The sequence below is a fragment of the Canis lupus genome, chromosome 11, assembly GCF_011100685.1.
Source record: "Canis lupus familiaris isolate Mischka breed German Shepherd chromosome 11, alternate assembly UU_Cfam_GSD_1.0, whole genome shotgun sequence".
Lineage (NCBI taxonomy): Eukaryota > Metazoa > Chordata > Mammalia > Carnivora > Canidae > Canis > Canis lupus.
This window is the reverse complement of record NC_049232.1, coordinates 63,616,542-63,638,818: the sequence shown is the minus strand read 5'-3', so window position 1 is coordinate 63,638,818 and position 22,277 is coordinate 63,616,542. Positions and strand designations below refer to the sequence as shown.

At 44.5% G+C, this 22,277-nt stretch overlaps 1 long non-coding RNA gene across 2 annotated transcripts in view; it reads right to left on the bottom strand.

Annotated features, from left to right (window-relative positions):
• Positions 1-22,277, bottom strand: part of LOC106559534 — a 55,084-nt gene that overhangs the window by 29,089 nt on the left and 3,718 nt on the right. For both annotated transcript variants that reach the window (XR_005367102.1, XR_005367103.1), the window contains exon 3: positions 17,772-17,893. This is a non-coding gene — a long non-coding RNA (uncharacterized LOC106559534). The remainder of the gene's footprint in view (positions 1-17,771; positions 17,894-22,277) is intronic.

Below are 22,277 nucleotides of genomic sequence, written 5' to 3'. Positions count from 1 at the left end.
CCGAGGGATCACTTTTCACATCCTAATTCACCCACTTAACTCAACTCATTCTTCAGATCTCAGTTCATTATCTTTGCCTTTGGGAGCCTTCCTCATTTCTCCTGGCCCCTCCTCTCTATCACTAAATCAGTTCCTCCTGTTACACACTCTCGTAGCTCCCTGATTTTACCATAGTTTGCAATTATGCATCCTATGGTGATTTCCTGCCTTACGAATAGAGTGTGAGCTTATTCCCCACACCTGATCACAGAACCTGGGATGTAATAAAAACAGGAGTAATGGTGCTGTTGCTGGTTCTGGTACCGCTGATTCTACTAGCTAATATCATGGTGTGAAGCCTGTGCCAAGCTTGCTCCTCAGTGCTTTCTTTGCATTAGTTCTCTTAAACCTTGGAAACCCTGCAAATTAGTAGGCAGTCCCCCGAGATCTTAATGAATTAATGTACCTCATTCCTCTGGGCCTCATTTTCCTTATAGATAAAATGAAGAAAGAAATACATGAGAAAATCACAACCAACTTTGAAGCGCTTTATATTTTCTTTATTTTTTACAAATGAATGAATTGAATCTTTTTAAAGATTTTATTTGCCTATTTGAGATAGAGAAGGAGAGAAAGAGCACACATACGAGCAGGGAGAGGAACAGAGCAGGAGAGAGAGGGACAAGCAGACTCCGTGCTAAGCATGGAGCCTGACTTGAGGCTCAATCCTAGGACCCTGAGACCATGACCTGAGCTGAAACCAAGAGTTGGACACTTAGCCACTGAGCCACCCAGGAGCCCCAAAAGAATTGAATATTTTAACATTTTTCTATGAGTTTAAAAATATGTAAGCCTGTTTATTCATATACCCTTTACTTTATTCTAAAACATCATTTCTCAATCTTTAAAAAGAATTATCATCACCCAATCCCCAACAAAGTGAAAGCATAAATTAAAATGTAAATTATCCCTAATGAGAGAAATTCTTATGATTTCTTTGGTAGGGTTGAGCTTCGGAGGACCACGGACCATCGTAATAGCTAAGTTTTTTTTTTTTAAGCAGCATCCTTGGTCCCTGCCCAACAGATGCCAATCAAGGCAACCAAAAATGTCTCCAGACACTGCCAGCTGTTCCTTGGGGGGAAAAAATTGCCCATTTGAGAACCACTGAGAGAAACAAGGACTAATGAGAGACTGACCCAGGATGGCCACAAGGAGAAAGGAGGACAACCACCAGACAACTGATGTTCCAAACTCTACAAATGTCAGGATAAGACAAACGTGGGTCCCAAGGAAGTCTGCATGTTTCCAGTAGGAATGATTGGGAAAAGAGCAGTAAATCTCATGGAGGAGGAGCATGTTGGGAAGGATATACAAGGAATTTCATTTTTTAAAATGTTTAGTATGCGGTTTCTGGATACACATGGAGATAGAGTTGTCCTGTAAGTTAAAAAATGTAAGTAAAGTTCTTATGAAGAAAGAATAAGTGAATCAGTGGCATCCATGGAAAGGAAAATTGGAAGCTAGCAATCTAGAAAAGTGTAGATCTGACTCTTGATTTGGGCTTAGGTCGTGATCTCAGCATCATCAGATTGAACCCTGTACTAGGCACCTTACTCAGCAGGGAGTCTGCTGGAGAGTCTCCCTCTCCTCTGTTCCTCCCCCTGCTTGCACTCCCTCCCTCCCTCCCACCTCTCTCGTTCTCTCTCTCAAATAAATAAATAATGCATAAGTAGATAGATAGATAAATAAATAAATAAATAAATAAATAAATAAATAAATAAATAGATCTTTTTTTTAAAAAAAAGCACATTTCACTGCAGTGGCAAGTCTCATCTTAAAAATTCATTTGAGGGGCACCTGGGTGGCTCAGTTGGCTAAGCATCTGACTCTTACTCTCAGCTCAGATCTTGATCTTAAAATCATGAGTTCAAGCCCTGTATTGGGACTCTACACTGGATGTGGAGCCTACTTAATTAAAAAAAGTTCTTTTGAAATATGTATTTTAGCACCTATTAAGATTTGATTTGGGGGCAGCCCTGGTGGCTCAGCGGTTTAGTGCCGCCTTCGGCCCAGGGCCTGATCCTGGAGATCTGGGATCGAGTCCCACGTTGGGCTCCCTGCATGGAGCCTGCTTCTCCCTCTGCCTGTGTCTCTGCCTCTCTCTCTCTCTCTCTCTCTCTCTCTTTGTGTCTCTAATAAATAAATACAATCTTTAAAAAAAAATTGATTTGTTTTACCACGAAAATATTTTAAAGTACATACTTCCTCCCCATGATGCTAAAGGAGTATAGATAGCCTACTGGATTCAACATTACTGGCCAACAGTTTTACCTGCCCTCTCATCCAGGACACTCATACCCAGTTTGAGATATAGGAGTAGAGAAAATAATACAGAATTTGACAAATCCAAATGCAGTTTCTTATCGGCCACTTATTAGCTGTGTGACCTTAAGTAGGTATCTTGAGCTCCCTGAACCTTGGTTTCTCAACGGTAAAATGAGGCCACTAAAGCTTACTTCCACTGTGAAGGTCAAATGAGATGAAATATATAAAGTGAATAACAGATGGTTAATCGGTAGCTCATTTACTATTTGGATGAGGGAGAAAAGTGTGGGATGTATAGAGGCAGAGAACGGAGGGCTGAGATCCTAGGAAAAGGCAGTTCAATATCCTAAAAGCTTGAGGAAGACGGCATTCCCAGAGTTGAATTATTTTGTAACATTATCAATTGGTTCAGAAAGGGTCGGGAACTGCCATTAAGCTTCTTTTCTGTGGCACCTGCTGGTGGTGCAGTGCAATTAACTAGCAAGTAGAAGGTGAACAGGAGCTAGGAGAAGACCTAGACCATTCTTCCCACAAATTTGATGAGGAAGGAAAATGCCATGGTATGCAAGGTAGTGAGACTGGGAAGATCATAAAATGAACTTACAACTGACAACCTGAAGCTTTGAAAAATCCACTGGAAAAGAATTAGTGGTGATACAACCTGAATGGGACATCCTCATATAGGACAGTGGTCTTGCATTTTGCATTTTTTAGGGAAACATTAGAAAATCATTCATTGTGGGGTGCGTGGGTGGCTCAGTTAGTTAAGCATCCAATTCTTGATTTCGGCTCAGGTCATGATCGCAGGGTCGTGAGATTGAGTCCCACATCAGGGTCCGTGTTGAGCATGGAACCTGTTTAAGATTCTCTCTCCCCCTCTCCCTCTGCCCCTCCCCTGCTGCTCACACACTCTTTCTCTCTCTCTAAAAAAAAAAATCTTTGAAACTGTCTTGCACTAGTACACACACACACACAGATGCACCATAGTTCTATGTTTATTACAAGTGTTACCCTAAGCAGATGCCATGCTTAAAGAAATTTGAACAAAACACAGTTTCTTTTGTTGTATTGTGACTCTCCAAGCCAAAAAAAAGTACCGTATCTCCAACTTCATACATAATGGAAATATTGTTTTTTCCTTAAAACATCTCCCACAACTTGTGTTTCAACTTTTTTAAACGTGTTTAAAAGTTCTGCCCTGAACAATTGCAACCACAATGTAATCTATTGCGACAGCCCCTCAGAGCACTGAGATCTCCAGCATCGTGGCTCACAGCCTTCCCTAACGTGGTAAGACCAGTGGAATCTCCAGGCTGGTAAGAGATGCCCAAGTCTGAAAACATCTGCAGCTACCTGCAAGCACGTGTTGTAGGCCGAATCACAAAATACAGAGAATCACAAAAACAACCAACTTAGGAGAGTGAGATTTTGTTAAAATTGCTATATTGGATAACAACTGTATTTTTAGGCATTGGGATCAGGAATCGATTTATTTATTTATTTATTTCAATAAATAAATTTGAAATAAATTTATTTCAATAAATAAATTTGAAATAAATTTATTTCAATAAAGATATGATCTTGTTTTCCAGGAGATTAATAGAAAAAAACCTAGAGTTTTTTTTCCAAACTATCAAGGCATTTGAGGAGCAAATCACTGTCAGCCGTTCCTCCTCTAAACTCCCAGATAAGTGTAAGTGTGATAGAGACAAGCTTCTTTGAAATGCTCAGGTGATGGGGATCCCTGGGTGGCTCAGGGGTTTAGCGCCCACCTTTGGCCCAGGGCATGATCCTGGAGACCAGGGATTGAGTCCCACATCAGTGCTCCCTGCATGGAGCCTGCTTCTCCGTGTGTGTAATAAATAAATAAAACCTTTAAAAAAAAAAAAAAGAAAGAAAGAAATGCTCAGGTGAGGAGGGCAGGCGAAGGTGATGGTAGGGCAACTTCTATTCATAGCAGGACAAGTGATAGGGAACAGGTGGCTCCAGTCAGATCTTCACCACAGAAAACAACTCTTACACCGGGAAGGTCAGTGGTATTCCTTCTTTCTATGTAGGATTTCTTTCTTACCAAGTGGGCCTCCTGGGTGGCTCAGTCAGTTATAATCGTCTGCCTTGGGACCAGGTGACGAACCCAGGGTCCTGGGATCGAGCCCTGTGTAGGGCTCCCTGCTTAGCTCTCCAGTGTGTTCTCTTGCTCTCAAATAAATAAATACATAAAATCTTTAAAAAATAAAATAAAAACGAAATAAAATTCATTGTAACTAGTTTAATAGAATAAACTTTAGGGGCAGAAATAGCTCCATTAAAAACAAGATTCAAAACCCCAAACCCTTCTTGCTACTGATTTTGAGTGCTGCGGGAGAAATCTGTAGCTACTGCTCTTCCTGAGGGCAAGGGGTGGTCTGCAAGTGTCCGAGGGTACTGACGTTTTCTTCTCTGATCGTTTCCATCTAGCAAGGGTAGAGCAAGATCATGGTAATTCCTGGGCTTTCTTGTCCAAATGCCAGCAGAACTCATCCCCTGTAACCAACCAGGGGAACGACAAAATGATAATAATCTAACAAACACGTTAATACGTCTGGCATGACCTCAGCGTGTCTGTAAATCCTGTTGTGAAAGAACAGTGATGGACAGGCGGGACGAAAATGCATCGACATCACTTCTGGGCCAAGCTGAGGTGCCACCATGACCCAGAAGACAGTGGCCTTTTCCTAGCAGGGCCTGAAGCCACAGCAGGGCCAAGGAGATTCTGTCCCCAAAGCCCCTGCAACGGGTGGCTGGAGCCAGAGGGTGGAGCAGCCGAGCCAGGGGGACTTTGCTGACCTCCCTGGTCGCTGGAGAAATGGCCCACACACGCCTCAGGGGAGCACACTTAGCCTACCCCGAGCCCCTGCCCTCCTGACCTTGCACACGTAGCATTGGACGCCCCTCTCTCCCCTGCGGGAGCCGGACAGGCCTCTGCACCTGCTGCCCCGACCGCTGCGACCACTGCCTATTCTCTCTACGTCCTTCCCCGCTTCCCCCGGCCACCCTTTGCACGAACCTGCAGCATTTCTAAGCAAGCCTAGAATGAGTAATTCACTGGCGTGGCCATCTCCACTTGCCCCCCATGGCCAAGGGTGTCAGACTTACACGCCTTCACCTGCAGGAGGAGAACCCTCTCATCCCGGCCCCTGCATCTGTCTCCGGTTCTAGCTGCCACCCCTCCTGGCTCCTGACCGAGCGCCAGCTGCACAGACCCCACACACTTCCGAGACAGTCTGGTCCTTTCACAGCGCAGCGGCTGAGCTCTCCACCTCGAGGTGCCCCCAGGGCAGACCCCTCCCCTCTCATCCTGCCAGATCCAAGCTCACATGTCATCTGCACGGTGAAGCCTTTGCTGCGTCTCCCTGACCACTGAGGGTAGAGGGACACAGGAGCCTTCTGGTCCTCTGTCACCTGCCGCACACCCCATGAGAGGAGCAGTACGGCAGGGTGACCACGAAGATGCCCTCAGTGGCGGATTCCCAGGTCCAAGGCCCTGCTCTGTACCTGCTGCTTCTCTGGCCTTGAGCAAACCACCTCACCTCTGCCTTAGTTTCCTCAGCTGGGACACATGGGGAGGAATAGTAAATACCACACAGGCTTGCTGTCGGAAATGAAGGTGTTAAGCCCTTAAAACTTTCAGGAGAGTGCCCATTCATAATAAATGCTCAGTGTGCGCTAGCTATTATTCTGTCCACTAAAATTTGAATGCTGTCATCATCTGCTTAGGTGTCTCCTCGTCTAGAGAAGAGGGTGGGGACTGCGTCTTAGTCATGGCTATCTTCCTGATGCCTGACGGTGCCGTGTAATAGGCTCTCAATAAATGTTTATTGAACAAGTAGATTATTTTCTAGGCAGTAAAATATCCCCATGACTCCAGAGATTCTATCTCAGGGAACTTTATTTATTTATTTATTTTGCTCCATGGGAAGGAAGACATTATGTAAATCCATGACACACTCCGTTCTGAACAGAGACACCTGAAGTCAGTCTCATGAGTCCCTCCGTGACGTGGGAGTCTGGAAGTCTGATCAGAGTCTCGGTCTGACCAGGGGCTGTCACTTTCATTGCTTTGCTAAAGATGTTCCTGTTGAATATCAATTATGTGCCACCGTATGATCCTAGGGACTGGGGAGAAAGCATGGCACATGCCAGGCAAGGTTCCTACTCTTAAGGACCTTGAGGGGAGGGAGACAGGGCCTCAAACTATGCATGAGAGAAACCGAAAGAAGAAAAGGTGGATAATTGTAAGTGCTGTGATCGAAATAAAATAAGAAAACATGTGAGAAAGTATCTGAAAAGGCCACACTTGAAAACTGGGTCAAGGAAGGCATTTCTGAAGGCCGGCAATGACAATGAGACTTTGAGGCCTAGGCCATGGGCTGAGGGGCCCATGTGAAACTGAACTTGGAATGCTCCAGGGGTCGGAAGGAAGCCCCTGTGCCTGGAGCTTGGGAAGGGAGGGTGAGAATAATACCACCTGAGGTCATTAAAGAAGGTAGGGGCCCCTTAGGCCCGGGGTAAGAACGTGGATTTTAGACCAAGTGCAGCAGGTGGTCAGGGGAAGGTTTTGAGCAGGAGAGTAATATGGTTTGATTTACATTTTCGAGTCTAAGAGAGACCTGGATGGTGAGATAAGTGGCGGCAGGAGAATGAGCAATGAGACCAGGTAAGATGCTATTCCATTACTGTAGGTGAATAGCACAGGTTCAGATGGTGTCTGTGGAACGGGACTTGATGAACCAGAGTCCTGATATTGAGCAACTGAAGGTAGGGGTTAGAGAAGGAGGCGATCAAGAACGGTTCCTGGGTTTTTAGCCAAAATGCTTGAGGCAATCCTGTTGGCAACACATTGTGCACCGGGGACTACTACTCTGGTTCACGTTCCAGGTGGCACAGAGGCTGCTGGTCACTGGATGGGGACAGCCATGCAGGTATAGGCTGGAGGTGGGAGATCCAAGACTCTGTCCTCCAAATGTTAAGTTTGAGATGTCTAGTGGATACCCAAATGGAAAAGACAAGAAGCTGTACGTACTAGTCTTGAGTTCAGTGGCAGAGGTCAGAACTGTAGACGTGCAAGTAGGAATCACTGGCATTCACACGGCATTGAAAGCTGGGAAGAGCCTACAGTCGAAGAAGGATCCCAGGGCAGAGTCCTAGAAAGGACAGTATTTGGAGGTGGCATGTGGGGGCCCAGCAGCAGGTAACAGAGGGCAACATCCAGTATCAAAGGGTAAACTCCAGAAGAGTGTGTTCTTGGAAGCCAAGAGAAGAATAGCTTTCCAAAGCAGATTGGTAAACAGAGTCAAATGTGGCCAAGACATGAACTAGGAAGAGAATTAAATTTGGTAATGTGGAAATCTTCGGTGACCTCGGAGGAATCAGTTTCACTTTTCATCTCCTGGGCCTAGTTTGTCTATCTTCAAAAAATAAAAGAAAAGAAAAGAGAAAAGAGAAGGGAATGAAAGAAAGAAAGATAGAGAAAGGAAGAGAGAGAAAGAAGGAAGGATTTTCTAATGTTTTCTAAAGCAGAAGTACTATTTTTTAATTTTTATTTTTTAAAAGATTTTATTTATTTACTCATGAGAGACACACAGAGAGAGGTAAAGACACAGGCAGAGGGAGAAGCAGGCTCCATGCTGGGAGCCCGATGTGGGACTCGATCCCAGGACCCTGGGATCACGCCCTGAGCCGAAGGCAGACATTCAACCACTGAGCTCCCCAGGTGTCCTAGAAGTATTCTCTATATATACATATATTTTTTAATCATTAAAAGAACCTCAAGACTTGAAACAGTCTCAGAGCTGCTATTGCTGAAGTTGAGAATTCGAAAACCATCTCATCCCATCTCCTTGCTCTTACAATTGACCCGAAGGCAACTCTGGGAACTTCTGGGGCTCCTTGAAGAGAAGACCTGAAACTGCTGGCAGGAAGCTCTGTAGAGAGCCTGGGAGGGTCTGGGTGGAAAGGTATGAGTAACTCGCTCTGGTGAGCAACAGGCCGTCCACTGGCTAGGATCCTCTTTCCATGTGTCGGAAAGAATACGGCATCCCAGGATTACCGGCAGGAATGCTTGAGATGGTCTGTAATCATACTTCATTCTGGTTTCTGTACCAGTTCCCTCCAGAGTAGGCCATTGGCTGCTTCGGGGCACACCCATTCAACTGGTTTGCCCAGATCCTGCCACTCAGCCACACCTCCCCAAAGCATCCAAAGCCCTTCTTTTGTTGCAAAATGATTCAGTGCCGTTTCCATAAAACATGGGACCTGAGCATATGTTCACACATGCAGCCTGTGTAGACAGAGGAATTGAAAGGGAGACTTCCTTTAAGGGAACAGCCCCGGCAGGTAGATTCCTGGTTGCCTTAAAGGAACCACCAGGCATAACACAGCGTGCACCGTCCACGGTCTCTCCAAAGTGAGCTGTAGCATGCTCTTGGAGAGAGATCACAAAAGGGATGTTGAAGTGTGTTTAGAGGACTACAGGGTAACGTGCAGGATCCTTAGGGGGTACCCAATAAACTAACAGAATGAGAGAAAATTCTTAGTTCACAGGGTGCCTACCTGGTGTCAGGTGCTCTGCTGGGCCCGGGGAGAGGGTGGGATAGATGCAAAAAGATAAATTCCTCGGAGACATCCCTTTTGCTTGTCTGAAGTGAGTCATCTTCCCTCAGTGCAACCAGGCTGTCCATTAGAGTCCAGGGTTTTCCCAAGGAGCCCGCTCGTTCAGACGACAGAAACAGGAGACCAGGAGGGCTCACCTCACGTGGTGCAACAGCCACCCCGACATCTATCTGCACAGACACCTGATGGCTTACAAAACTCTCACCTGCACACCGAGGGATGGGGGGCATTCCTCACCCTTTTGTTTCCTATCAGGTAGCTTTTATGTTTTCCTATCATTTTCTCATGAAACTCTGCTGTTAGACTTTTAGGGCTGTTTTCCCTGTTGTGGTCTGTTTCTCAGTCTCAGAAAAGAGGACTGACATGGGAAAGTATCACTGGGAGCAGGTGCAAGGATGGTATGCCAGGACTCTGCAAACTGCCGAGGCCTCCTGGCCACTGGTTGAGTCTGCCCTAAAGGGAACTAGAGCCACTGGGGAAGCTTGTCACGGGGGTTTCGGTAGATGTGTACACATAATTTGATGTAGATGGTAAAAGGCAAGGAACCTACTTTGGGGAGAGACCCTGAGAGTATTAATGATTTGACCTCCTGACATTATCACTTCACCTCGTTCAGAGAAGTTCAAATCCCAGGCTAGACCCTATTCCCCAGGTTAGCCCATCAGCATGGTCACATCCCTGGTGCAAGTAAAACTGATAGATAAGAGTTTGGAAAGGAGGGAAATGCTGCTGCACCCTCCTGGGAGCCGGGAGAGTGGGGGAGAGGTCACGGGGGGCTTGTAAGTGGGTGTGTTTGCCCTCATCACCGCTGCTCTGAGCTCACAGACAGCTCCCGTCTGTGAGATACCTTCCTTCCAATTTATACTTAATGGTTACAGAAGGATTGTTATAGCACAACCAGCCTGTAAGGAATGTATATATTACTATTCTCATTTTAGAGAGATTAGTTTATGTGAGCCAGGTCATTAGGGCACTTAACAGAACCCAACATTTACGTGTTTCTAAATGCTATGGTCCTGATGGCCCCGCCATTCATTCGGGTGATACACAAAGCAGGGACGGGGCTAAGATTCGACTCTAGGTCTCCTCTCCTAAAGGACGAAAAGCAGTCAGTCCCCTGACATCATTTTGCCATGTGTTTAGATCTTAGGTTCATGCCTGGAGTCTTAATGTTGGAGTACATGCCCCCCCCACACACACACACACTTTCTTTCATCTTTTACAGATTTTGTTATGAAGATATTCCTCTTGGAAAGTATCTTGTTTGGCAAGTTCCCATGGCCACTGGGGATTCGGCTTGAAGGGAAACACTAGGAAAATATTTTTGATGACTCTGGAGTAGAGGCAAAGTATACCATTCTGGCTGAATTCCATCCAGAAAACCTCTCCCCAGGTTTCGTGTGAGCTAGGGAAGGGGGCAGGTGGTGCATTTCACCTCCCGGGATGTCTATTTGAGGTTACCTCTGGTCACTCGTAGCCTGGGATTAATGGACCACAGATCCTAATGCAGCAATGATAGAAATCACACCCCGATTTGCATCTTAATCCTTAGAGTTGAGCAAACATCAAAAAGCTCAGCAGGTTGGTTCAGATCATTATGATAATGATTAATAACAGGCTTGTTTACAGAGCTTCCATCTCCATGGCTCGTCATTGCCTTTATGCGGGAGACTCTGCTGTGTGAAGATAGAAACAACAACACTGAGAACTGAATGAGTGGCCCCAGATAAATCAGTTTTTCCATAAGCTTTGACTCCAGCTCTCACGCTGGACACCTCTGTGATGTAATTTCCTCTTACTCCACTGATTCAAAAGCCATTTTGTCCATGTAAAGGGAATATTTCATAGAATAATAAATCATATACATATCTAAGACAGCATACACATTATGTCAACAGTCTGTATCTGCCTCTCCCTCCTAGATCCAATCCAGAAAACTCAGGAGACAACACCACTTATGATTCACCTTTTTATTTGCAGCACTTAGTACCACGTTCCCCCAAAGTAGAGGTTCAGTAAACGTTTGCTGTGTTATTAAACTGAAGCCTTCATAACTATGAGAAGCTTTCTGGCACAACATTTTACCTTATAGAGAAGAAAACTAAATTCTAGAGAGTGGACATGAACAATCCAAGGTCACCGAGCTCCTGACTGGAGCAGACCTGAGTCTAGAAATGGTGGCATTTGACGAATCTCCCACTGTTCTTTCCCCCACTATATACCAAAGCCTGGAAACGACAGGCAAATCCAAATCCAGCTTCCCAGGAAGTTAGTTATCAGAAAAGTCTGAAGAGTATGACCCAGGGTAACCTTGCTGCTAAATCTTCAAGCCTCTCTGAAAACCTCCCAAGGAAGAGCTCAGCATCACTGTTTGATTCCTGGGATGGGATTCTATTAGTCAGGCTTTTAAACTGTTGAACCAGAAGGAGCAAGAACAGAGTCTCTTCGTATTCCAACTCACGTAGAATTGAAACGGGGAAAAATCAAAGGAAACCTCATAGCTTTTTTGTTTGTGTTTGTTTGTTTGTTTTTTAAAAATCATTGCAAGGAATTAAAGTGGTTCCAAACAAGGATAGAGAGATTATGAGCATTACTCATGACCTTAGGAAGTAATGAGCAAAGCACCAGTTAATTATTGCCATTATTCATTCAGTAACAAAAAGAAAGTCTCAAATGGTAAAAAAAAAAGAATTCCAGTCAATTATTTATTCATTCAAACAGCTTAAAGAAAAACACTCATCCTTCCAACCTGATCAGGCCCAAAAGATCTCTAGTTATTCCTAACCCAAAGGGGACAAGAGACTACCAAGCCTTACTTTGGAAGTCTCAAGCCTTGAGGGCTGTCTGGATGCTTCATTTCTGTGTCTCAGATCATTAGGCCCTGCGCGGGGGCTGAGATCTTGTCATTGACCCCACACTCAGAGTGAGTATTCCTGTAGATGGATGGATTTGTGTACAACAGGACACTTTCTGTCCAGCCTCTCTTGTAATCCAGCAAGAGAAGAATATGATGAAGCTCATTAGATCAAGAGATCAAGTACGTGAACTTGGCCTCTTTGGCCCCAGAACTTCCCCTGATGAGGATCCACAGCATGTCTGCTCTCTAAATGTTGCCGTGTATCAGTTAACATGGTGAGCAGCATGGCTCAGGACCAGTGGCAGACATGGTGGCTGGTTCAAACATGTCTCACTTGGGTTCTCACAGAAGGAACGCAATGACACATACCCACTGCTCTGCTATTCTCATGGGCCGTGTCTCAGCCGGGCCCACCTTAGCTTTGACAAAAGAAAAATAATCAATTTAATGAAGAATGATTTACTTACATGATTTATCTGATGAGGGAAAAGATATAATTATCCTCCTTCATTTTTATCAGAAGAGAAAGCAGGGTTTTCTTGCAAGAGGCCAGGGATAGGGATCGGACTGCCTTAGGTTACCATGCTTAATTCACTACCTGGGTGATTTTGGCTAATTGTTTAAACTCTCTGAGTCTTCATGTCTTCATTTTTAAAAATAGGAATCATAATTTTCATTTTTTAAAATAGGAATCACCAGTGTTTCTCTGATTATTAGAGTTTTAAAAACATTAGGAGCATGGAGCAGCAAGAGTATGTAATGAATGTCTCTTTTCTTCTTCCCTGGGTACCTTTGGTTTCATGTTCTTAAACAACAAAAATCAAAAATCCTGAACTAAATGGATTCAAATGTTCACTGTCTTTCTTTTTAGTGCCTTAGCCAAATTGAAGGATGACTCAATTGTTAATGAAAACAGGTGATTAGAAGCAGCACGCACATTCATCAGCTGGGCACTCTATCAGCTAGTATGATTGATCACTCTGCTCATTTTATGGGAAAACTTTCTTTGCTGCTAATGAACCCCAGATCAGACTTGGTTGTAAGATGAGGGTGTGTCCCCAAGAGCACTCAGGTCATTTTCTGTATGTGTGAAAGGGTACCATCCATTTGGTTGCTGCCACACCCAGCAGGAGCACCTGCGTGCTTTGTGGGGCGAGGCAGTTATGTCTATGTGTGTGGTGTGCGTCAAGGTCTGAGCTTGTGCAGTCTGCTTGATTGCCACCACATTTTTGCATAATTCCCTCAAAATACAGCACTTGAGAGAAGTGCTTAGAATGGCCCTCATATGACCAATAAGACTCATCCTATTACCAGCTCCATCGTCCCTCTTCTAGGCCACTTCTCTGTTCAGGAGCTTGGGGATTTAAGTATGGATGTGGCCATATTAATCTTAAAAATCACAGTGAACTCTTTATAGTTTCTTGAAATATGTAGAGTTCTTTCACTCTATCACACCTCATATGACAGAAGTGGTCCCTCTGCTGGGGACACCCTACAGCCTGTCCTGCCCATGCAGTCTTCTAGAATCAGCTCAGGTGGTAGCTTCCCCCAGGAGCCTCATCTGACTGCATCAAGATAGGCTGGGACATTTCTTTTTCTCTTCCTCTTGAACATTATTACTTACAGCACTTTCACGTTGTGAGTTAATCACCTGTCTGTGAGCCTAACTTCCCCAAGCAACAGTGAATTTCTTGAAGACAAAGAGCATGTTTTGTTCATTTCTCTCAGTATCCACAAAGCCTGGCACAGGACCTGGCAGACTGTGAATCTCAATATATATTGAATGAATGAGTGGATGGATGGATGGATGGATGGATGGATGGATGGATGGATGGTGCTAGGCCCACCGCCAGGTGTAAGTGTGGTTACAGCCAAAAAGCCAAGAGTTTTGTAAGGCAGGGTGGGATCTTGCTTTAACTCCTGTAGCATGAGGAGTTCATAGAGGAAACAGCTCCCGAAGACACCTGCTCTGGCTCGTATACTACGTGATCATTGAATGGCTAATAGATCAAGTAATTTGTCCACTTTCCTGGAGTGAAGTTTTCAGCTTGGGCTCACCTCCACTCCGAAAGCGTAGTGCATGATGCTGCACGCCTCCTTCAGTGGAGTTAAATTAGGCTTAATATCTTATGACTCAAGAGTTTGCACACCAAGGCTTGGCACTTAATATTGTAATTACCCCTTTTGATTAGAACTGCCTTTCATAAGCAAATCGACGCAGTGATTTGAAAAGCTTGAGGAATTGTGTTTGGAGCTCACCCTACGAGTTCCACGGGGAACTATAATCATAGTAATTACTATTGAAGCTAGATTCCAGTTCTCGATGTACTGGGAGGTGAGTGAGTAAGAGTCACACGCTGCATGCTTTCCCATCTTAGAACAGGCGGTGGGACTGAAAACAAGGAGCAAAGGTAGCAGTAAACACAGTAGGGTCACCAGTCAACCCACAGGCTGCGGTATTTCTCTTCCAACAGGTCTCAACCCCTGGACATTCAGGACGTTGAAAAGGATTCTCTAGCTGTGTGTGTGTGTGTGTGTGTGTGTTTCCAAGTCAACACATGCTTGGAGGCACCCACACTTCTGGTCTGTGCTAACTTCTGAGGATATGTAGACAGGCAGACATGAATCCACACACTCTGTCATTTGAGGGCCTCTCAGACTAATGTTAGGATGAATGTAGAGACTAAAACTAGGTAGAGGCAGGGTCTATAGTGACCCCCAAAGAGGCTGGGCTCAGAATCATTGGCGTGCCGGTCAATTTAGAGACAAAACCGACCCTGAAGGATCAGTCCAGAGATCTACAGGAGGGATTCAGAGCATTGTGGGCTGGTATTTAAAGGACAAATGCCTCGTCAGGGACAGGAGCTTTATTCCTAACCACAACGGAGTCTCAAAGCCACAAAAGCATTCGGCTTACAAGTGAGCACCACCGGCCTCCTGCTCCATTGCCCCTGTGCTTGCTTCCCTGAAAGGCTGAAACAAGCTCCAAATGCTGAGGAGGACCACTTCCCTACGGGACTCACAAATGGGCTCTGAGAAATGGTGATTCTTGTCTTTTTCTTCTAGAAATTGTTTATGTTGGGGGCCCCCTACTCTTTGGAAACATGATCTCTTGTGCAGAAACCCCACAATTACGGCTCCCCACTGTCCGTGCTTTATGGATTCCCTCCCCCCAACCCTCTGCTTTTCCCTCCATCATCCACAGCCTGAAATTTATTTAAAAATTAACAGCACAAGAAGGAAAATGCCACAAGACCCAGATTGCTAGCAGATGCTCTGAGGGCGCTGGCAAGAGAAAAGGCAATGGAATAAGGCAGTTTGAGGCCAGGGTTCCCCTTCCCTGCCTTTTTAAAAGGCAAGACGAACCAGGTGACGCAGAACACACCTCCATGCACTAGTCACTCATTCATTCTTTTGATAAATATCCTTTGAGTAATAGAGCGTGCCCAGCCTGCTGCTGGGTTCTGGAGCCTCTACAGTAATAATTATCATTTATTGAGTATTTATTACATGCAAGGTACTATTCTAAATATTTCATATTTATTTGTTTAAAGATTTTATTTATTTATTCATGAGAGACACACAGAGAGAGGCAGAGACACAAGCAGAGGGAGAGGCAGGCTTCCTGCAGGAAGCCTGATGCGGGATTTGATCCCAGGACCCCAGATCAAGTCCTGAGCCAAAGGCAGACAACTGCTGAGCCACCCAGGTGTCCCAATATTTCATATTTAATAACATCTAACTCAGTTTTCTTAAAAGCCCTATTTTCAACCCTTGGGTGAAGAAATAAAGACACAGGCAGGCTAAGAATTTTGCTCGGTGTCACAAGTCGTAGGCAGCCCTGGCAGTTCGATTCCATGGCCTAAACCAGCCGTCTACACACGTTTTCTGTAAGGGGCCAGGTAGGAAGTATCTGAGGCTTCATGAGCCATCTGTTCTAGGGCACAGCTGCTCAATTCTGCTGCTATAGCATAAAAACAGCCATAGACAATATGAAAACAAATGAGCATGGCCATGTTCCAATAAAACTATCTTTATGGACACCAAAATTTGAATTTTATAGAATTTGTATGGGTCACAAAATATTTTGTTAATTTCTTTAACCATTTAAAAAATCATAAAGCCATTCTGACCTCATAAACGGTATCATAATTTGTTGATCTGTGTCCTATGCTACACTACGCTCTCCCCATTAGTGCATGAGGAGGAATTGTTATCCCGATGGGGGAGACATGCAAATAGGGTACAAGACAGGGAACCCTAAAGCCCTTTCATCATCCTTTCATCATCAATGCTGCTGCTTGGCCTGGATTACTCGACTTCTCATCCTCCATCCACCACTGGCCAAGTCCCGTGTGCCCTTCAGACTCCAGCTTCACATGCATCTCTTTCAGGAAACTTTCCTTCACACGCTCCCTAGGCCCAGCTCCTCTCCTGTTTTTTCCCAACTGTCTGTTCTGTCCTCTGTCATGGCATTCTTATAGTTACCTGGGTACAAGTCGGCTCTGCTGGGAGGGCAGCAGGTCCCACTCATTCCTGCTTCCCTGGATTCTGGTCGGGTCCCTGGCACTGACACATACATACACGGTGCACGTTGTAGAAACAACTTTAGGTACAGGAAAGTGAAGAAGGGTCAGTGGGGAGGGAGTTTTTGAACTTGGGGTTGACTAAAAGAATTCTCTGAGCCACTAAGATAGGGATGGTTATCCTTGGGGGAATGGGGGGAGAATGAATGACACAGCACCAGTTCACAGGGATGCTGTTGACCTTGCAGGAGGAGTGAGGGGCAGGCTGTAGGAGCCTCTCCTGGCTTGCCCCTGAATGCACAGGAGGTGGGTTACTCAATGCTCATGGCCTCTTTGCCCATCTCGCCACCAGTCTCTGGACTCACACCTCGTCCTCATAGAGCCTTCTGTCCCCATCTATGCAATGAAGAATTGGGCTAGGTGCCCTTACCACGAGAGGATTCTAAACATCATCAGGATTCATCAGGATTCCATATACCGAATTAAAATATTCATGACTAAGGCTTTATAAGCAGCGAGAGTCCTAGAAATGGAGTGAACAGAAGAGAAACACTCTCATCCTCGAGACATAGAGGTGAGCAACCATCCAAGGCTTGAAGAGGGAATAGGAGGATCCACATCAGATTACCTCTGAGAGGAGGGAGCTTGTTAAGGGGATTTAAAGTCTACCCTCTTAATAACTCTTTGTAGTTCTTTGGCGCCTGGCTTTTCTTGAAGCTCAAAGTGTTTTGCAAACATTAGCTCATTAATCCTGCCAGCAGCCTTGTTAAGTGGGAAGGTGTGAATGTCTATCCTCATTTGGGAACCTTGGATTTAAGGGGAAAAGGGCTCTGGCTGGTGACTAGTACAGGGTGGGGGAGAGGCCCTAGGGCTGGACTCAATTGTAGAGTCTTTTTTTTTTTTTTTCTAACCAGAGGAGCAGTGGATGGTGGGAAAAGCATGAGCCTGGAACCAGTCAAATCTGGATCTAGCTTGGTTTCTATAGCTATGTGAACGTGGGCAAGTCCCCTAACTTTGATGAAATTTAGTTTTCCCTTCGGAAAGGAGGGCGATGCTACACCTCACCAACTTACAGTCCTGAGAAATGCAAATGTAATATGCATGTCAAAGTCATTTGATTATTGGAAGTTTCAATGAATACATTTAAGGGATATTTTTAAAACTCTCCAGACATTTGGTGCAAAGTTATACAGGTTTTGTGTTCTGGTGAGTGAAGTTGAATGCACTAAACTCAGGTATGGCCCCGTGGGGATGGCACTCTAAGGTGGGAGATTGGGAACAGGAAAGTGCTGGAAAATGTAATGTCTTGGCTCCTTCAGAGAAGCCAACTAACCAGCCCATGTAGCGTTGTCTTGAGACAAAGCCAAAGAGGGGCTCATTTCCCATTACCTGGAAAAGCAGTTATGTAGATGATGAGAAGTCCATCTCACCTTGAGCCGAGGGCCAACCCGGGGAGGTCTGCAGTGTGGAGACTGCTCTGGCATCACCATAGAGAGCCAACAAGAGCAGGAGTCTTGGCAGCTGATAGGCAACTGATAGGTGAGGTAATCTTCTGGTATGGGGAGAAAATTTATAACATTTCCTTAGCTATTTTCTAAGTCTCCTCCATTAAAAAAAAAAAATTTGTGTGTGTTTCACAGGCAGATAACATATTTCTAGTGTATTTATATACTTAATAATTGAAAAATATATATCACCGTATCTATAACACACCATAGAAAGGCTAACACTGCTGCCAACACCAAACAGGAATGCCAAGAAGTTAGCTTGAATGCAACTTCTACGGTCCACATCCCTGATGCTGCCTCTGGCTCAGGGACCCAGCTGAGCAATGACTGACTCACCCGAACACTTAGTATCTCTGTCCCCACTCCTTTGCGCACATGGGAGGTCTGGGGAGATTCCATTTCTTCAAAATGCTCGCTTCCTATTTGAAGTGCTGCATGGACATATGCAATTGCTGAAGCTGAGAACACCCTGTGTGATGTTGCTGCAAACCTGAGTCCTGATCTCCACTCTGGGGATGGGGAGAATGTCCCTGGGGGGGGCCAGTCAACAGACGATGAGGAGAGAGGGATGAATAAGGCAAAGCACAGAGGATGTTTAGGGCAGTGAAACTATTCTTTAGGATACCAGAGTGATGGATATGCGTCATCATGTATTTGTCCAAACCCTCAGAATGTACACCACCAAGAGCAAACCCTAACATACACTAGGGACTTTGAGTGGTTATGATGTTAATATAGATTCATCAACTGTTACAAGTATAGCACTCTGGTGGGGGATGCAGATGATGGGGGAGGGCATGTGTGTATGTGTGGGGGCAGGAGTGCATAGGAAATCTCTGGGCCTTCTGCTCAATTTTGCTATGAACTTAAAAACTGCTCTAAAAAATAGTCTATTTAAAAAAATATGATGGGGGTCCCTGGGTGGCTCAGTTAAGTGTCTGCCTTTGGCTCAGGTCATGATCGCAGGGTCCTGGGATGGAGCCCCGCATCAGGCTCCCAGCTCAGCAGAGAGTCTGCTTCTGCCTCTGCTCCCCGCCTCCATTTGTGCTCTCTTTTTGGCTCTCTCTCTCTCTCTCTCAAATAAATAAATAAAATCTTTTTAAAAAACTATGATGGGCAGCCACAAATATAATAAACATCCTCTATTAAAATATCTGTATGTAAAAAATAAAATAAAATAAAATAAAATAAAATAAAATAAAATAGCTGTATGTTAAACTATACTAGAATTACAATTTTAAAATTAGTACCCAAAGGGGAAAAATTGTATTAAAATTAACTCTAAAAATAAAATATGTACATATATATGTATGTGTGTATATATATATATTTATATATATATATAAATTTCAAAATAAAACTTAATAGAACTTGATTGTCTCAATAGCCCGCCCCCAAGAGGATTTTTTTTTTTTAATTCTAGAAGTAGAAAGTAGGCACATAGTGTATAAAGGGGGCAGAGAGGTAGGGGGGAACGACCACAGGAGTTGGAGTCCTCCAGACATGGGTTTGAATCCCAGGCCTGTTCCTTTACCAGCTGTTTGATTTCCATCGGTCACTTAATGTCACTGAGCCACACCTGGAAAATGATAACAACAATACCTATTTCATGGGATTTTATTTCTCAGCCTGGGACAATGAGGGCTAAATAAATCTTAGTCTCTGCCAATAAAAAAAGGAAACCAAGTGTTATTGTCTCCATTGATTTTTATTAGATTAGACACGACTGTTATCCTGATTCTCAGGTTTTCATAATTTTTAAAAGTCATGCTGTTACTACATTTTAATCTTGTACAGAACCGGCTCTCTTTCGATGCCTTCTTGTTGCTTATGGAAATGTTATAAACTCAGCTATATGAAAATTGTATCGAAAAAAAATGCAAGAAGAAACTATAGCAAAATGTCAACAATGGCTGTCTCTGGAGGGCATAAGAAAAATTTCCTGTCTATTTTTATTTTGATGATTTTCCATTTTGCTTTGTTCTTTTTAAGAAGTGAGGGAAGAGGAAGACATAGACATGGCCAACATGCATATGAGAAAATGTTCTGCATCACTTGCAATCAGGGAAATACAAATCAAAACCACAATGAGATACCACCTCACACCAGTGAGAATGGGGAAAATTAACAAGGCAGGAAACAACAAATGTTGGAGAGGATGCGGAGAAAAGGGAACCCTCTTACACTGTTGGTGGGAATGTGAACTGGTGCAGCCACTCTGGAAAACTGTGTGGAGGTTCCTCAAACAGTTAAAAATATACCTGCCCTACGACCCAGCAATTGCACTGTTGGGGATTTACCCCAAAGATACAAATGCAATGAAACGCCGGGACACCTGCACCCCGATGTTTCTAGCAGCAATGGCCACGATAGCCAAACTGTGGAAGGAGCCTCGGTGTCCAACAAAAGATGAATGGATAAAGAAGATGTGGTTTATGTATACAATGGAATATTACTCAGCTATTAGAAACGACAAATACCCACCATTTGCTTCAACGTGGATGGAACTGGAGGGTATTATGCTGAGTGAAGTAAGTCAGTCGGAGAAGGACAAACATTATATGTTCTCATTCATTTGGGGAATATAAATAATAGTGAAAGGGAATATAAGGGAAGGGAGAAGAAATGGGTGGGAAATATCAGAAAGGGAGACAGAACGTAAAGACTGCTAACTCTGGGAAACGAACTAGGGGTGGTAGAAGGGGAGGAGGGCGGGGGGTGGGAGTGAATGGGTGACGGGCACTGGGTGTTATTCTGTATGTTAGTAAATTGAACACCAATAAAAAATAAATTAAAAAAAAAAAAGAAGTGAGGGAGTACTACTTTTAAAAGCAGATAGAAATAAACAATCCAACGTGACAAAGTGAAGATGAAAGCTGCATGAGCTTAGCATGTAAAAGAACCAGCAGGTCTTTTCCGTTAAGTAGCTGCATTACGTGATGTGCAGAGCGAATGCTGACGAGTGGCTTGCGACATCACCTCCTGGCCCACCATCTCCACAGGTGGCAGCAGACATCCCCTGATTACTCATCGTGTCATGGTATTCCACATACCACTTCTGTTTAGAAAATGGGGGAACTCTTCACACATTTTTCCAGAAACCTCTGGGATTCAGTGAACTTCCCCAGGATGTGTCTCTTAATGCCTGGGGTCCAACTCCCCCATTACTCTAGGGCTATTTAAACCAAGATAATAACTCTAGTCTCCTGATTCCCTGGCAGGTATCTTTAGTTTTCTCCTGCCCCCACAAGGAACTCGTTTACCACAGGGCATAAATAACCAGACAATGTGCTAGATCTTTCAGGAGCCCCCAGGGGCCCCACAACTCTCCTGATTGCATATGCTGTATCTAACACTCAGTACTTTCTTCCATTTCTGATGGCCTCATTGGCAAGCCTTCTTATGTTAAATGATGGCCGCTCTGATATTTTGTTAATATTTGAGAGTGGCAAGGACCAAGACATGAAAGGCTAAAGCATTAGGAGCCCAAATTATTCAAGTAGTCATAAAGATGGAAACATCGCACCACAATACAATGGGAAAATAATTCGGTACGTCTCTGTCTTGTACACAGTTTCTCAGAAAGACATGCTTGATATATTTGGCAATGTCATTGACTTTCTCGTCTTCTCTTGATTCTCTATTTGCTTTGCTTTAAGCATCCCACTCATGTAGCATGCCAATTAAAGCCTTTTAAGTTAGGACTTTACTGATTTCTCTATCTCCTGCTTCCCCTTGGTCTCACTCATGCTGTGATCCAGCCACATCAATCTTTGGGCTTTTTCTAAACACACACACTCCTTTTTATCTCCTTACCCATGGACACAGCTCCCTCTGCACTAAATTGCCTTTCCTTCTCCTTTATCCTGAGACCCACTCAACCCCAGCTATTCTGGAAGACTTCCTGACTCTTCCAAGAAAAAAGCAGAGGCCTCTCTCCTATTTGTTATCAAAGCACAGTGGCTGCATTTAATAGTCAATCCACAAACATTTGCTGAAGGTCTGGTATAAACTCTGCCCTGGGCTCCCATAATCCCTTGCACTTACATCTATGACAGTAAGTGTCACTCTGGGTATTGTTATTTGCTCACCTGTCTGGAAGGTGTAGCCTGGCGACAGAGAGCCATGTGGAATGTTTGGTTAAGACAGTGGCACCATTTCCTCTTTTTCCAGACCCACCCAGCTAGAGTGACCTGTGCCCTCTGTCTCTGAGCCCAGCCCAGAACATGGAGAGTCTTGGATCCAGCTTCAGAGAACTCTGGGGAAAGTCATGGACTTCCATGCCCACTGCCTCCTGGTTCTGTGCCTCATCCCTTGTGCACTAGCTCAGTCTGTATGACTAAGTTTCTGCCTCAGTTTCCCTGCCAAGCATGCTATTTTTGCTGTTGCCTCAGAGTGTAACCTGCTGTGTGGATCCATCCAATCTAC